Source organism: Xylocopa sonorina, chromosome 12, assembly GCF_050948175.1.
Source record: "Xylocopa sonorina isolate GNS202 chromosome 12, iyXylSono1_principal, whole genome shotgun sequence".
Taxonomy (NCBI): Eukaryota; Metazoa; Arthropoda; class Insecta; order Hymenoptera; family Apidae; genus Xylocopa; species Xylocopa sonorina.
The window spans coordinates 6,613,619-6,632,323 of NC_135204.1; the positions used below are offsets into that span (position 1 = coordinate 6,613,619).

The window sequence follows — 18,705 nt, forward strand, 5'->3', positions numbered from 1 at the left end:
CGGCGAACGGCTCAAGAGGCGCTGAGAGATGATTTCCGTGGTCCTGAAATCAGGCCGTTAGTAAAAAAAAAAAAGACGATGGATCGCGAGCGCTGGCGTGCATGTCGTGAAGAATAATTATGTGGTGCCAGAGGTGATCAGTGGTGCTGGTGCTGGTCGTGGATGCTTTTTAAGGTGCTCGAGAGTGTGGGCAACAATGAAACCCGATCGATCGGCCACGGTTACGTGCTCGTGATCGAACTATCGTTCTCCTGGGCCTTCCGCTCGCTTGCTTACCCCTCTCTTCCCTCCCTGTTGCCCGCATGACGGCCACTTCCACCCTGATCGCCTGATCGCCCTTCGTCCTTCGCCCCCTCTACGTTAACATGCTACCAGCCACACGCTGTTCCTACGGTCCAACTGACGGATGAAGGTCGTTGAGACGAATCGTCGAGGGGGCCACGCGGAGGAACGCTTCCGGTCCCGTGCAGCCACTGTACGGGTGTTCTATTTGGTTCCTAGGTGACACTTACTGCTCGACAGCCCCCGTCGCGGTTCCTCTGGGTTTCGACATGCTGTTCAACGGCTGATTGTCGGTTCTGCGAACCAGGTGCTTGTGCCAGTGAGGCATTCTACGTGCGGTGAGACGGCGTGCAGCGGTGACATCGAACTCCCCGAACGACTTTAGAGTACGGAAAAGTGGCTATGTAGTACGAGAGAGATCAACAGGTGCCCGAAAAATGTGCAAAACCGTGCTCCTGCTGGCTCGGAAGGGGGGGACGGGGGTGGTGTCGGGATGGGAATTAATTAGGCGACGGACGAAACACAGCCGGTTCGTCGCGATGCTCGAAATAGCGAAGGAGGAGAACACAGTACACACATCGATCATACAGAGATAGAGTGTGGCACAATACAGGCGGCGCGTGTGAACAGAGAGCAAAATATATATATAGAGAGAGAAAATAGAGATATATATAGACGTGTAACATGTAGAGATACGTGTGTGTGTGTGTGTGTGTGTGGAGAGAATTATCGAGAGGTGCAGTTACGGAAACATTATACTCGGTGTATCGATACGTGTGTGCATGTGTGCGAGTGTTTTCTTTTCTTTTTGCTTTTTGTTCTTTGGTGCGAAATACTTGCTTCTGTGACTGCGTGCTGCGAGAAACCCTCGTCTATCTCCGGCTAATTCCCCACCGTCGACTCTCTTTTCTCATGCGACACGCTCAAACAGACAACTTCCCCTGCCTCTCAAATCCCCAGTTCCCCGTCGCACATGACACTCCTCCGCGAATCCTCGCGCGAGATCTTCCCAACGACGAGGCCTCGAGCGAAACTGAACAGTCACGACCGCTGGCTCTCTGTACTTCTAATTATCTCCTCGTCGCCTTAGCCGGGGCTCTTGGTTCCTCCGACTAACCGAGTATCTGGCTTCTTCTCTCTGTCACGAGCACAGTGCCTCCCAGTTTTACCATCACCGGCGTACCCTCTAGCACCCGTTCCCGATCGCACGAGCACAAAATGGTGCGAAACACCAGTCCTCTAGCATGTTGTCGACCGTCGCTCGTTGATTACAACAACAGTCTCTCGGTCGTACCCCCTCGGACGTCGGACGACAATCTCCTCGTCACTCGACAGCCTTCGAAACGGTACCAGGTTGTCCACCAGTTCGTAGCCGCGTTGGTATCGACGACGATGACCGGTAACTTTCTACGCGGTGCTCCGTTCCCTGCCGGCTGGCTTGTGTTCTCGCATGCTCGCCCTCGCCGAGCGGTGTGTCGCGGTTACTGGTTCTGGGAGACGCGTGAGGGTGTTCTTGCCCCGGAAGAATGGTCGCCGGCACTGACGTGCCCGTGTGCCGGTCCCAGTCGAGTCGTCGGGCCGGGCAGGAAGTAGCGGAAAAAAAAAGCAGCGGCCACGGAGTCGGTGTGAAAGGAGGTTGCGGCCGTGGATGTTGCTTTGTTGGCCGAAGGTCGAGGGATGGAGGATCGAAGGGTTGGGACGGTGGGTTAGTTTAGCGAGTGAGCTGGCTGGCGCCCTCACCAGAACTAACTCCCACGCTGCGCGGCAAGAGTCACCGGGTTTAATACACCGCGCATCCCCCCCACCACCATCGACACCTGCCGTCTCGGTATCCAACAACCCCCACACACCCCTTTCGCACACCGGGACTACGCTGGTAACCCAGCCCCGGCCACCCCGTGCATCGTTCACGCTTCCGTTCCGCATCGAGTCGCACGCACCGGCTAACACTTGTGTCTTTTCTTCTCTTTTTCCTTTCCGCCGTTTTTTTCCTTTCTCCTTCTTCTTTTTCTTCTGTTTTTAATGTTGGTCTCTCCCGTCTTTGTTTCTCTCTGACTGACGCGCGATGTTGTACGGGGATGTGCATAGGGGTTGGGGACTAAGGGAGGCTTTAATCGCAAGAGTTTGAAGGAGGATAGATCGGTTGCTTTGGGTGGACACGGTTTGGTGAACTTAACAGCTGTTCGTAGAAAGGGTATTGTAAAGGAGCTCGAAGAATTGCATTTGGTGATTGGTAGATATTTAGTGGGACTCTTTTCCTTGGATTTTTTTAGATCGTTGAGTTTTTGTTTGTTTAAGTTGGATGAGGGATGAGGATAATTCAGGAGGGTTGTAGTTTGAGATGATTGTTAGAGGATTGACAAATTGCGAGGGATATTGTAGGTTGTTAGAGTGTCTCCGTTTTATACTTGCTCGCTCACGCAGAAGGAAAGCCCTCCGCCTCGTAGAAGAAATTTGAAGATATTGATCTGCTACTGTTTAGACATACCGGCTGCTCGGCCCACGTGTAAGCGAGCTACACAAAGCCGTTACAAATTCTACCTAATAACGCTCTTATAAATGGCGACCCCGTATATCATACCTTATAACTTTTGAGGTCGAGATAAATTTTTGGGGGTTGTACAATTGAATTTTATAATCGTGAACCAAGTTTTCGTTTACACGTTTGTACGAATCTATCTCACGGTTTGTACACGTTCAGAATCACGCAGGCGTGAATACTGTTGAGGGAAATCCGAATGCACACGGTTCCTTTGATTGATGAGCATCCATTCAGGGCTGCACATGCTTCGCAAAGTTCAGCAATCGCTATTTACTTTGCGTTCGCGCGAGCACATAAGGAAACCGGCGAAAACGATCGCTGAGGTTGGTTGATAGACGTCTGGGCAGGATTTAATGCCACGAAACAATGGATGATTACGTTAATGTGTTCAGTCTTAGAGTCATAATGGACTTAGCGAGTCAGCCGAGGAGAATGATCGTCAACAGTTTGTTGCGGCGTGTTACGGAATATCGTGACTGTGCTTCTCAACTTGATTACCGTTCTATTCGTCCTACTCGTCGAATTTCATTAAATTCCAACTGTTTTCAAAACTACTTACTGCATTCTAATTTACATAATTTATGTATAGTTAGTATGTAAAAATTTGTTGAGAATATCGTGACTGTGCTCCTCAACTTGATTATCGTTCTATTTGCCCATGAAATTTCATCAAATGCTCACTGTTTTTAATATTACTTATTACATTTATATTTATATAATTTATGTATAGTTAATATATAAAAATTTGTTGAGAGACACATTTCTCTCATCCAGCTAGAGTCTTGAAGCTTCCCCTTAATTATCGAAGACAAGTCGGATTTAACAACCCCAGGAATTTCTAGAAATATCTACGGTCAAACGAGATGTCGACACGTACCAAAGTACTTGGAGAGTTCAATAATTAGAGCAGCCCGAGCAAGTTTCCCTATCACCGCCTCATAACCTAGCTTCCTTATTTTGATTGAGTTGTACTCACCGTGCTCGTCGTGTTGACGACATTAAAGTTTCCCGACCACCCCTGGCTCGTTCGCGCAATGGTCGCGCGGGCGAGAATCGCGGCAATATCCACGCTAGCAGCCCCCTTTGCGTATTTGATCCGCGTAAATATTTGCGCGTCGTCGCGTTCTTCTTTTTTTTTGCGCGCGCGTGGCAGTCTTTTAAAATATTTAGAAAAGTATGATTACGTCTCCAAGCGCGGGAGAGGAGAGGCAAATCCCGCGAGACCCTGCCCAATACGAAGGAATCGAGATATCCTCTCCCCATTTATTTATACCGTGGCTTTATTCCTTAAAGGTTGTGCCAACGCGCTCGACCGTTTCCGAGGCGATCGCTTTTAACCGACTTCTTCCCTTGGATTTTTACGCCTCGACGATACGACGCGACGCTCCTTTATTTTCATATTCGCGCGTTACCATCGTTTCCCGTTGTCCTTATTGTTCGACGCTGAGGATATCCGCTGCACGTTCTCCTCCTGCTAAGCTTTTCGATACTCGCGACGGAATTTCCTTCGCGCTATAGACGGTGGGACGAGCTTCTGCAAGCATAATACGAGTACGCTGTTGCTTCGAAACGAAACGTGAGAAAATAAAAAATACATCCGTGCATTCGATGATAAAATAATACATCCAGGTTCATGAGTTCTTTGCGAGCTTTTTGGCTTCAATTTGTGTCCCCATTGTTTTAAAAATATTTTAGAAGTAATTAGCAATTATGACGAAGTGTTCTTCTGTTCTTTCCAAAATTGATATTTCTTTGTAATAATAGAACAAAAGAAGGTATAAACGAAATACGATATAACTTTTCTAAAGGAGTATTTCGCTTTGCTCTTAGTTTCAATTAAATCTCAATAAAATTCAACTTCTTTTAAACTTTATTAAATTTTTACTGCGTCCCGGTGTCCTGCGCTGCTTTTAAATGCCGTGCAAAAGAAACATAATGACACAGAGCATCGTTAGGTTCCCGCGGCGTTGCGGCTCGCGTCCGACTACACACAGTATGTTTCCACTTAACCACTCGGATCTCGTTTCTCTTCTGTATCCCATCGAAATTTATTTTTATCTCGTTTCATAAAAACACCACCACCCTCTCGTCACGAAAATCGTTATTTAGATTATTTGAACTACAATTCTATAACACGTATGTAGTATAAAAAATACCTGCGTTACAATTTCAACTCAAATATCAAGAAACAATATAAAATATGTAAAACGTAGAAAAATTCCTATAATTTCAATACAACTATTATAATTTAACAACAGATCTATTTTCGTAGCCAACAAATGTTTCAACGTATTATACAAAAATACAATTATTGAATCGAAACAATATTTGTATCCAGCAAGCAAGAACGTGGTAGCTGCTACCAGTCAGTATATAACTCGACGTTCTCACCCCTCTGAACGACGGGGTGCTCGCAAGATGTCGATTGTCGACGCAGATCGACAATTTTACGGGTGGCAATTCCTTATCGCACGCTATCGATCGCGAAACGGCGAACAGATTTACTCGAAGGCGTTGAAAGGTGCCACTCGACTGGTGGTCCCATGCATAATAAAGCCGGCATTTTTCCGGATGGATTCCGATCGCCGATGTACGCGGATAAAACGCGACCGTTTCGAAATGACCGCGGGGGAACGCGCATTAAAAATTCACTCCCGTTTCAAAATTCAATCCCGCCCCTGCCTGTCCGGTTTTATTTATCGGACCTCGACGCAGCCGTGCATATTTCATCGCACGCGAACGCCCGTGCCCGCGGACATAATCGCGGCGCGCCCCTGCGTTTTAATTCGCGTGACGTCGGCTTAATTAGCTTTCCAGCGAGCGCGAACCTTTTTCCATCGCCGCGACGACGAAAAAGCAGGCGTGCGCGCGCGTTGCTCGCCGTTTCGAGCGAACCGCGCCCGCCATGTCCATTTAACGCGATCCTAAACGCTGGACGGGGGCGGAAGCGACGCGTAAATGCTTGAGGGACGCGAGGATTAACTTGGCGTTGGCGAACAGCTCGTGGCGACCGTTTGTTGGTTCCTTCGATGGGAGGAAACAACAGTTGGTTGGTTCGAAGCGGACCAAGTAGCGTAAGTTCTGTTCCCAACTGCAGAGGACTGTTTCCACGGATTCTTTTCAATGATTCACAAAGAGTTTGCTTTCATTTTGAATTTAGTGGCATTAAATTGTTGGTGGTTGCTTAAAAGGCGTCATTTTTTCTGAACGGAGAAACGAAAACGTGGGATGAGGAAATGTTAGTACGTGGGACGACAATCGTTGGGGTGATTGTAAATTTGTGATGTTAAGAGTATCCCGTTTTGTTTCATGGAATTGTGTAAGAATGGAAATATTGCTTGGCTTCTTATGATCGTGATAAAATAAAAAAAATTGACAACGTATTATAATATGGTAAGAGAACCAGCCACTATTTCTCGATATTAGAGTATTACGGTCAGGTGACCTATTTCAGATGGATTACAACGTCCCACATGGGACATCTTGTATATTAGCTCAGCAAATGTGACGCTAACGTTTATTAAACGCATCATACAAAATCAACCCTTCCATGACGCGGCACAAAAATTGCGACGACCCTCCTGTAACGCAATTTCCGTCTAACGGAACTTAAATAAACTCGTACAACCCTTCCGCAAAATACGATTTTCGATGTAACGCGGGATTAAATTAACCGCGTTAAAGAACGGTTCGTAACCGCCATTCGAACGTCCTGTACAAGGAAGAGAAGCAGGATTAGACACGAGTAGATCCAACCGCGTCCACTATATCGATTCCGTGGCAGCAGCCTGACTCAAAATGGCCTCCATAACCGTAAAAATGGTATCCAGGTAAAGCCAGACTGCACCGTCTACAATGTCATTAACGCTCGCTACGCTCTCTCTTTTTATAGCGTCCCACCAGCCGCGCTTCCGGTGGTGGCTGACTGAAAACAAATTTCCAGATTAACACGGGTACGTCCGGGCGCGCGATCCTCGTTGATCGCGTCATCACGGTCTGGTGGGCGTTTTATGGCGTCCGCGGTGGTTCTAAACGGCGCGCCACCCTTTCGCCGCCACGCTAAGGGCGACGCGGAAAGAAAAGAAGGCTGCTCGTCCGTGCAGATTAAGCGTAACCGTCCCAGGTGGGTGCGCGACGTGCGCCACTGTGCGGACGTGCACGAGGCATTAATTAACCGCCTGGCCCAGCCTGGATTGCATTCAACGCGATGACGGCTCGATCGCGCGTGACACACGGTACGTTTTTCAATTCGCGACAGGGACGACACATTGACAGGATGGAAACGTTCGTACGAACGCGAATCGATGGAATTCCGCGTTTTTTTTTTTTTTTTTTTTGTTTACTTTTTCTTTTTTTTCTACTTCGAAACTGATATTAACGGTTGGTTTGAGCGTTGGAGTTCTGGCGGTGGATTCGTTGGGAGCCGTGAGCTCTGTCGTTTCACGAGGGGGAGTGCGATTTTTACGCTTTTGATAGACTCCATTTGCGCAGGTGCTCACGTTGTTATTGATTTTTGAAGCGCAGAATCGGGAGTCCAAGGTCCGGGGTCCAAGGACCAAGGTGTAGAGATTCGAAACCAAAAGTCCAAGGGCTCCACCTACCTAGCTGGAAGATGTATGGTGAAAGGCCAAGGTCGAAGATTCAGGACTTAGAGTCTATTTAGATCGAAGGTCCGGCAGGTTTACTAGCTTAAGGTCGAGGGTCGGGGGGTGAAAAGTCCAAGATCGTGGACTCTAAGAGTCCAAGGTTCCAGATGGAACTTGTATGACGGATGATACTCGGTTAAAGATTTAACGAGTAATCGCTGGCGAGATCGACAGCTTAAGATCGAAGGTGGATGGTGGAAAGTTCAAGATCGAGGACTCTTATGTCTACAGTTTAAGGTCCGAGATGCAAGGTTCGCGCGAATGCTATGCGATTAAAAGTTTATAGTTACATACTGAACGCTCGATGACTACAAACACTTCTGATTCCAAGCCAGAAGTTCATGGTGAACAGTCGAAAATTGAGTGTAATTCTTATAAATTCAAGATGTAAGATTCAAAACTGAAAGTCCAAGATCTAAGATCCAAAAACCAAGGACTCAAGCTCTGAACGGCACTAAGGTTCAAGAAATGCTTGGAGTCCAAGATCCAATGTCAAAAGTCCAAAGATCCAAGGATGCTACATCTGAATCCCAAAATTTATTCCTCGAAGCATCCATCTAGTCCATCCAAGTCCAGAAGGTTAAAAAAATGGAGTCTCGATGAGGAAACTTTACGACTCCAATACTCCGTGCTTGAAAGAGCAATGTAGCAACAATAATTACGACTCGTGATCGATATTACACCCCTTTCCTTCGTCCATGATACTCTTTTATCCTTTCTTTTCCATCGTCGTCTAGAACGACCCGCTCGCCACCGCGGGAATCCCTGCTATTAATTAAATCCGATTGCGCCAGTGAACACTGTTGCTATTTGTCGATCAATCGGCTTCGCTGGTCCAACGAGCGCTTAATTGCGTAATTGATTGATCCTTTGATGAAGGATAATCGATCGATTAAGGAGGGACGCTAGTCGAGTCAGGCGTTCGCCTTTGAAACCTCGCTCTGAAATTGTACAAAGCGTCGTCCTCGGTGCCTTTCGTTGTTCCATCGTGGAACGTCTCAGCCAGCGCAGGCTTCGACGGGGCGGACATTCTTTTCCCTCGACGGAATTGCAACAGGGTCCCCGTGTATTGTGCAGGCACTTGTTGCTTTAAATAAACATGTTCGTTCATCCGGAACCATGAAACGAGCCGTATTATCGCGTCTTTTAGACATAACCCAGTTTATGTAACTACACCCTGAAGATGAACCAGATAATTCTACTGTTTTGCCTTTAAACGACTCTGTTTTTGAACACCTTCAAACGAGAGATAATTATGTACACTGAGTACTGAGTTAAAAAATTATTAACCAGCTAATTCCACTGTTTTGCCCTTAAACGACTCTGTTCTCGAACGCCTTCAAACAAGAGGTAATTATATACACTTAGTACAGATTTAAAAAATTATTTCAGATATATGTACGTTATATACAGCGTCCAGTATTTTTGACAGTAATTGTCAATGGAAGACTATAGACGTCTGTTTATTCAGCGATAAAATACTTGGCCTCGTAATGGCCCACTCTATTACGTTACGTTTTAATAATGAATTAACCGTACAGAGAACTCAATCGCGACTGCTAATTTCCCGGTCTCGTTATGAATTTAATCGAGATTGATGGGGACGTCGGTTCCATTGACGCTGGCTATAATGATTTATCGCCGCCGTGTGAATATTAACGACCAGAAACTTGAGGATTTTGCATAATACATAAGCGTGTCGTTCGAGGGTAAACGAAACGCCGTGTTCAGGGAATCTCTAATTAACTTACAAGTGGCGCCATTTTTATTATCTTTCAGTTTTAAAACAATCATTTCGAGATTCGTTCGATTTGCTATGCTTCTTTTTATCGCGAGCATTCGATTCGAGGACTTTTCGCGATTATCAAAACCCTCTGGGGTATTCGATTCGTGGCGCTGAATATTTTTAAGGCTTTCACGATACTGAAAAATTCAGAGGAATATTCAACAGTTAGAAATGGCAGAGTTCGCGGACGTCTTCGGAAATTTCAACGTCTGACGTTTGAAGATTTGCCAGAGAACGCTTTCGAATTTACCTGGCTTGCGCGATAGCTACGAAAAGTATTTACGAAAGTGCATCGTTCGAGATTATGCGAAACGGTGGTTCGAGCTGCGTATCTGCAGTTAAATCGAGGCGGTGGAATTTGCGAAATAAAGGGTCGAACGTTCGTGGCCACAAAGAGCCATCGAGCGTAGCGAGGCAAGGAAAGAGACAGCCCCCGAGCAGGGGTTGCTATGAAAAGGCATGCTTTAACAAGTGGCATCGTTGCGCATGTCCACTTCCACGTGACCCTGACGTCAGATTGCACAATTCCACGCGAACAGTACGAGACATATTCAATAACCTGATGTGCTTGCATTCATCGTTTAGCAAGTGCCATTTAGGCTGTCGCAACTTAGGGTAAACATTGGTCTCTGGCACGGAATCGAAAACGGTGGATGCAAACTGGCGTAATCAGTACGCGGTTTCACTTTTCGACTCTGATGAAATGAAATTCAGAATTCTGTACAGTCGTTCGATATCGCAAAAATGACATTAAATAATTGCGAGGACAAAATACATTGAAATTAATAAAGACTGTGTACGTACACGTATAAATATGAATATTTACAATTAATTTACAGCAGAATTTTATCGCATATGCAAGTAAATATATACCTGTTTATTTCTCTTTTTTTTTAATTACCGAATTCTACGTTTATTAAATACGTTAATGTTTTAACGAGCACCTGTAAAAGAAATTGTACTCCGTCCTACCTTTACTAATTTTCGATTAACGAACGGAAGTTAATTCAACGCGAAGTTAAATTACGCGATGTATAAATTAATTGTTCGATCCTGATAGTAGCTCGTACAAAGCCACCGCGAGGCAAAAAATATACGGTTTCGTCTCGAGTAGGGGGAGGATGTTTTAATCTACGCTCGCGAAAATAGGGCAGTTTGTTATATTGGTAAAGTAACGAGGAAGATGCTGATAAGAAAAATTAAGGACTTAAAGCGAAGGACACGGTGTAAAGTTCAAGTACACCGTTTTAGAAATTTTAAAGAGCCCTTGCCACTTTGCCACGTCTCCGGGAAAATTCTTCACGTAAAAAGGAGAACTTTCTCGCACGTGCACTGTCATTTATTAACGGGGTCTTCCTACGAAGTGGATGATTCCACTTTAATATTATATCTACTTTACTCATTTTCGAATGCCTTTTTTCTTTAAAAACCATTCACACCGCGTGGCGAGGCGAAGTGTCGCAGCTAAATTCTCATTAAACCGCGCGATATTAAATATCGTTGGGACATATATATTTTCACGCGATAAAAAATGAAAATATTAACCATTCTCCCGTGCTCTTTGCAAAAGTGAGAACGCGAGGGTATCGACGATATTTTTCGTCGCTCGTAAATTTAAATCAGCCGCGTGTCTGACATATGACCGGCATACTCTACTGCGTGCGGCGAGCGCGGTTTATTTCGGTTGACTCGCGTTACACCGTGGCACAACACGGCACGATAGTTTAATCTAGAAAATGCGAAATTAAGACCGTCTCGATGAATAGCGTACACGAGCCAGCGTGAAAAACGTCCCTCGCCCATCTCATCCGCAAAGAAGAATGTCAATTCACCGATTATAATTCGTGCACGCTACATCTCACTTACTTTTTCGACGTTCCCTTCTAATAATCGCAGACCATTCTACCGTAAGGCTATCGATTTTTCAACAACATTATTTCCGTTTGAATTAATTAAAATTTTCCAGCTAAAAATCTCCACATACTAAACACTATTCACTTCAATTCAATAACCACGCGAAACCAATATCTTTGCAAGGTAAACGGATATTCCAAAGAAATAAAAACATATTTTCAAGCGATCACAAGAATCTAATAGTCTACGTAGATCGAATACGAACGAAATTCACGGATAAACGATCTTTGCTATCCATAAACGGATATTCCAAAGAAATAAAAACATATTTTCAAGCAATCACAAGAATCTAATAGTCTATGTAGATCGAATGCGAACGAAATTCACGGATAAACGACCTTTGCTATCCATAAACGGATATTCCAAAGAAATAAAAACATATTTTATATAGTCCGCGTGGATCGAATGCAAACGAAATTCACGGATAAACGATCTTTTCTATCCATAAACGGATATTTCAAAGAAATAAAAACATATTTTCGAGTAATCGCAAGAATCTAATAATCTACGCAGATCGAACGCAAATGAAATTCACGGATAAGCGAAAAAATGGCGGAAGATGGCGGCGTGGGAAGACGAAGAAGAACGAGAGGAGAGAATAAAGGGGGAAGGAAGAAAAGCCGGCAGGCCGATCCGGCGACGTGCACACGAGGCCGCAGGCTACAGAGAGCACGGCCGCGTCTGCGATCGATTCAGCTTCCAGAATATTTCGCGGAGAGAACCGGCGTCACGACCATAATCCCCGAGAGCGTCATTATGCACACGAGGAACCGCACGCCGTCGCAGCCAGCCAGCCCAGCCGGCACTTCTGTGCAACAGATTACGTTCACCAGTGACGAAAGGCAAAGCCATCGCCAAGCGACGATATTATATCCAATTCGAACCGCGTCGTGGGACGAACATCGGCGGAGAACCGTCTCGAAGCAGACGGGACACGAAAGAAACGAATTTCAGCTGCGAACAGCGACGACCTCCGGCGAAACCCACCCCTCCTCTCGTCGCACTTGCTTCCGCGAGAGTAACTCCATTAAACAGCGACGTGGGAATTCGTCTCGTCGCTTTGAGAGCGCACATTTGGGAGCTCATCATCGGGGAAAAATGTGCGACTCGAACGAGACACACCGTGGTGGTCGCCACGAGCAGCCAGGCAGGGCGTGGCTCGCCGTTTCAGAGCGGCTTTTTAGCGTGGGAATCGCGATACCATTCCGTATTCTATTGTACCTGAGACCCCAACCGGGGACGTGTTAATTGTGCCTGTGCAGAGTCGACTTCGCTCGAAATAGAAACCACGGACACGATTTCTTGCCGTGGTCTAGACGTGCTGATGAATGACCTTTGTTCTTGGTACTATCGAAATCTTCCATAGGATCAAGATATAGACGGTTTTTTAAAATGGTTTTCGTGAAAGGTTTGTGTATAGGTAAGTGTAACAATGGATCGATATAAATGTTTTAAAAGGGATTTAAAAGAAGCACTTTGCTTTTGGGGGTTGTTTGTTTTTTAGATTAAATTACGAGGACTTTGATATATTTGAATGATTAAACAATTCAGGGTTTGGAGATACGGAGATTCATACGATGAATTCCAATTCATCAGGGAGCGTGAGATAAAAAAAAAAAGTGTTAAAGCTTGTCAATATCGGAAAATACAAATTTTCATTTCCTCCCATTTCATCCCTCTAATCTCCTATCATTTAAATATCAATAGTAACCAATTAGACCGTCGCAGGCACAATAATTGCTTTCCCGTTGGGAGGCACGGATAAACCACTGTGTGCCGTTAGGATCACGGTGTTTCTCGTACGCGAGCCTGGAATTAGGAGTGGGTGTTCCTGAAACCGGAGTGATAACGAACGAGGCTTTCTTCGAGGGGCCACGACGCTCTCCCTGTTATTGTTGGATACTCCACCGATGGATGTGATTTGTCGCTGTTTAGGGCGGATTCTTTAATGGAGACCCGTGGTTGGAGATTAATGAAGTGTTGCGAGAGTCTGTGGGCGAGACGACCGAGCACGGGGATGATTGGGGTGGATTGAGATATTGTGGCTATCGAAGGACGCGGGTATTTTAATTCCGTTCCAAGAGGGAAGTGGATGCTGCCATTTGTTCGTTTTTCTACGGGTCGAAGCGATTATTACACGTATTAATGTTTTAATCGACCAACGTGTTTCTAATATCTGCGTAATTGTTTCAAGTGATTGATATAATTTTAGACTTAACTAATTTCAGATTCGTCGAGAGTAACAACAAAAAATATCACGCGTATTAATCGATATTAAATATTCATAACCACCTGTAGTTCGATTTAATAATGCATGCGTTTTTTAAGTGAAAAGCATTTATTATACGTACGACTAAACACCAACAATTTCAATGAATGTATTATTTTAAATTATACATTCGCTGTAAAAGAGAGATATTTAGATAACAATCCCTGCAGACTTGTAAAGCAACAAAAATTTATTCGATAAATACACTTTTTACTTGGTGACGTTCACGTTGAAGGGGGTGCAAATAGTCGTCGAAGTTTCAAGTAGCACCCACTTATAATTAGTACGCGCGCGTACAGACATATTAAAGCTAATATCTCGAGAACTATCAAATATAGAAAAATGTTGCGAATAGACAAACATTGTAGTTTTTGACAATAAATTTAACCACTGCAAAAAATGAACTATACTGAATCATTTGGTAGCGAAATCAGCGAGCCACGCGGGGTTGAATATAAACGATTTCCAATTTTCTGGAAAACACTACCTCAGCTATTTTTGGTTGCAATTAAAAGTCGTGCTAACTGCGGAATTTTAGTTTCCCCTCGTTACTCAAGACAATGCGGCGCGGCGAAACGCGTACCGTTGAAAGCAATTTGCGAACTTTTCTATTAGCGAGCTAGAAGCAGTTCGCGGGAATGAAAAGAAAGGAGAGGGAGGGGGCAGCAAAAAAAAAGGAGAAGAGGCGGAAGGAAAGTTTTGTCGTCGCGATATCTTTGGATCTTTCCCTATCTTTCCGTCTCCAATTTTTTGTTTGTCACAGCGGACTTGTTCTCGTGAATTTTTCAACTTTTTTTTCCCCTCCAGCCCCATGTTATTGAGATAATAATGAGTAATGGCCTCGCTGAAACTCCCACGGGGAAAATACTATCGAAAGTTTACAGAGGCTCGCTCGTTTCAGGGCGTAGCATTGCGGACATAATTTTTGCCTCGCAGTGAGCAACGTGGTTCGATCTTAAATCATCGCTTAACCTGGCAACCTTTGCTCCGATAATGGAGCATTACGTAGGCAGCGTTATCAATGGAGATTCGCAATTAGAACGAAAATGATCGAGGAACCGACGCAGCCGAGGCTAAGCACGTTTCGATACGACATTCAGTGAATGTTTGCTTTGAACTGCACTGGGATTCCGACCACGTCCATTTTCATCTGTACGCGTTCCGAGAAAAACGAAATTTTCGCAAAATCTTTAAGAACCCCAAGCGTCAATTTTTAAATGACTTCTCCCAAAAAGATTAATTAATCATTCGTAGAAGTGCAATAATACAATTCGTCGAAATTCCTTTGAACCTAAAAATATCTTCGTACCCAATCGAGATAACTCTTGACAATTTCGAAATTCAGATTTCCACGATTTCCCGGAAATAACATCTGTACTCCCACCAGAAACACTGTTATAATAACACAGAGAAATCTGAATGAAAAATTCTGCGGAACAAAAGTAAATACCTCGCTCCTCGCGAAATATCTTTGTACGTCGCGCTGACCTTTTTCCAATATCCTAGGGAAAAAACAAACTCCTGATACTCCCAACATACAATACCAGCGCACAGATCGAGATATTACTCGAGGAGGCAGACGAGTATCGTTGTTATTGAAACTCGAAATGAAGAGCGCAAAGCGATCGAACGCAACATCCAGCCTGGAACTTTAATTTCGCCTCCTTCGTTCGAACTTTAAGAAATAGAGGAACGCACAATGGAGCGAACTTCCTGCTAATAAAGCCTCGCGAGAGCCTCAGGGGGGCTACACGGAGGGGGCGCGTGTAATCCTGAGTACGAACGAGTCAGATGGGAGGGACGCGGCTTAACTCGAAGGTGAAGGGGATCGAGGCGAGCAGATATTTCTAGGACTCATCGAGGGATGCTCGGTTAATTCTCGGGCCGGAGTACACGAGGCTTTCTCTATCTTCTTCGAATCTCCTGGATGAGTGGAGCGGAATCCTTGCAAGCTACCCACGTCAGGGGTGGAACAACCTCGCGCGCCTCTTCGCTCGTCGCTGCTGGATTCCCTGCGAATTGAAACCAGCACGGAATATCCTGCGACACGGTTCCAGACACGTTTGAGGACTTCCAAGATTACCGACGGTCTCCATGGGGTTTCGTTGACCAGCGTTTCACCTCGATATAGCGTTTCGCGATGTTCCCACGTGTTCCAGTCGATTTTCATGCGACAGCTTGAAATTCCTGCGATGCGAATACTGTTCGTACACCTTTCATTGGTTAATCCAGTTACTTGAATTCGAATTTAACCCTTTGCGCTCGAACGGCGACTCTCACTCGCCACGATGTTTCGCGTGGCAACTCGAGCGGCTGTATTTACGTTGAATTTCGTTATCTCCAATTGATAGATGCGAAGTATTGGTTCGAGAATGTGGTCCCTTAGGCTGTTTATGTTTTCGGTTGGAAAGTGACATTGTGACGTAAAATTTCTCTACGACTGTAGTCCTGAATACGATGTGTCTAGCGTTAGTACAGTTTCGACGGTCGTAACGAGCACACATATCAATTTCGAGCAAGTGTAAACAGTAATAACGTATCGGATGTGAGAGATAGAAAATTTAGTGTAACAGACAGTGAATCCGGAAGTAGCAGCGATGACCCACAAGATCCTGGCACTTCAGAACGCCTTGGTAAGTGTTTTGCAAAATATTACAATCATACAGAACTTGAACTCCGATAATTATCTTTTTCAAAATGTAAACACAGATAATATATCAATATATGACACTTTCGTATGTTAATTCCTCTATAAATTCATTTACGCGCGAAATTCTCTCGAGTTGCAGCGCCGCCGACCAAAAAAGTCGTCGAGCGCAAAGGGTTCAGTTCGTACAGGTCAAGATACTTGATGTATACTCAAAATCGAGTAACTTGAGGTAATATTTTTTGAAATTAATTCATTAAAAATGCTTGCTTGACAAAATATCAGTTTTAGTTGAGAAATAACAGAGAGAATAAACTCGCTTGGAAATAATACAATGGAAAAAGTGGGTGAATTGTCAGCGGTGGATAACTACGGACGCCTAAAATAACAAAAGGGTTCAAATCCCTGCGAGTGATTCCCGGGAAAGGTCAAAAAGCTTCCGTGAAATTTGTTTTCGCGCACCTTCGATGACTCTACGTAATATTTATATTGTTCTCTGACGCTCCGTCCAAGTATGAAAAGAACAATTTTCGCTTGAAACGTGCAGGCTCAAAGCTCGTTACCCAGAAAGCTCGACTATCCGAATTTGTCAAATACGCATCTATCGTGGCTATAGTTTAGAGCCTATTTCGTATGCAGCTCGCAACGATAAGCGTGGGCGCGCGTTATAGTTAGGGCGTTTAAGAGAATTTCATACGCTAGCGCGAGCGTGTGTGGGCGCTCCAGCACCCTCTGATGCCGCGATCATCGCCAGCACTTGTTTTTATTCGAATCTCGCTCATCCCTATCTACGCGGGGCTTTCAAAGGTTTTTGCATAATGCGAAGTCACTAAAAAGACCTTATAGCTGTCCTCGGGCCCTCGCCTGAACCTCTAACCTTCCAAGATCCTCTCGCAGAGGGATACACTGTATCCTTCGGACTTTTACCGGTCACGCCTGCACTCTCATGTTCCCTCCTTCTATTCACAGTTATTACTCGCACGCAAAATTGCAATTTCGTTACCTCTACTTTTTAATACAGGTCTCTCGAATTCCTTTTCCCTCGCTTCGCCCTTATTTTTAGGTAACGCGTGTCCGTTTCAATTATTTTATTATGCTCGCGACTAATGTATAACTTCTGAAAACAACGTGATATCATTTGAAATCGTTTCAATTATTCTATTACAGTCGCGACTAATAAGCTTCTGAAAACAACGCGATATCATTTGAAATCGCTTCGACTTTTTCTAAGATTCTCATAATTCGATACCAAACGCGCGTCACGGGGCGAGTGTTTGCACTTCCTAATTGCGATATTCCGCCAGGGGCGGTCGCGCGCGACGCTCGTATCGGCGTTAAAAATTAATTGTCCGGCAACGGCGCCGGTTTGCGGACCGATTCAATTGAACAAATGTTTGACGAACTCGCGCGATGCGGTCGCGTCCGGTCGTCAGGATAATCGAGCGGTTCAATATTCACGAGGCTGCACTTTAATGGCAAAGTTCGCCCGCATTTTCAACGCTCGCCTCCTCTCTCCTTCGTCGAAGAGCACGGCTTCTGGCCCCGCACGAAACGTAACACGAACAACGCGATTCAGAGCCGTCGGGACGGAACGGCTCGCCAAAGCGAAGTAATTCAATTATTTCGAGTATTTTCGTTCAGGCTCGAGGCTTCGCTCGACCAAAACCCCAAACCTGCAGTGCCGCCATTCAGCGAGCTGCGTTAACTCTGGGATGCAACAAGTACGTAATCTTACGAACAGCGGTCAACTGTACGATACTCTATATGCCTGCGCAATTATTGCAATTATTTATTTATTATTTCAACCAGTAACTCTGATGATGTTTCAAAATACTTCGTCAATTTGCAGGAGATCGGGTATTTGTACACTGTTAATCTCGAGCTCGCTTTATTTTCCTTTCCGTTTCAGATAAATGTGCAGGTGGCAGTAATTAAAATACCGCCGTATTGAAATACCGTGTACGGACAACGGAAATAACAAGGGACGATTTGATTTAAAATTCAAAGGGAAATTTTGCACGAACGAAATGTCGATGAGAATCGAAAAAATGCGCGCCACGACACTTTCGATTCAGTGCGTCTGCAATTATTTCTCCAAACGTTAGGAAAACACCTTCTCTCTTTTTCTTTACAGCCGTCCGCCGCTACTGTTTGTCGAGGACGTACGTCAGAGAGAAACTTTCCGAGCGGCTGAGTGCCGGTTTCGTAGCAGCAATAACAGCCGCGCTATTCAGATAAATAAAAATTATTACAATGCATATTGATAAACGGCACGCTCGCTTAAGCTCTCCCCTTTCGTTAGATACCATCGAACCGTTCTCGCGTTTCCCTTCCTCGCAATTATCTGACCGGGTAATACGCAAATGACCTTTGTGTTGACGATTAGTTTTATGCAACTGAACAATGAGAAATTAGATACTCATCGATGCTGCACACGCACGAATCGCGAGATAAAACGGTTCGCTCTGTAAAAATAACGAGAACAATATTTATAACCTCGCTCTGCTTCGACGAATGGAATCGTATTCTTCATTCGTGCAAACCTGTAGTCGATTATATTGAACAGCAAAAGAACCGCGCGGCTGTCGAATTTCTCAAAGATAATAAGTATTCTTGACA

The 18,705-nt window shown here is 44.8% G+C and overlaps 1 protein-coding gene and 1 long non-coding RNA gene across 2 annotated transcripts in view; one reads left to right on the forward strand and one right to left on the reverse strand.

Moving 5' to 3' along the window:
• LOC143430015 (uncharacterized) overlaps positions 1–18,705 on the forward strand; it is a 94,713-nt gene that overhangs the window by 14,257 nt on the left and 61,751 nt on the right. The window lies entirely within an intron of this gene.
• LOC143430041 (uncharacterized) overlaps positions 505–18,705 on the reverse strand; it is a 44,162-nt gene continuing 25,961 nt past the window's right edge. The window contains exon 3 of the long non-coding RNA XR_013102593.1: positions 505–661. This is a non-coding gene — a long non-coding RNA (uncharacterized LOC143430041). The remainder of the gene's footprint in view (positions 662–18,705) is intronic.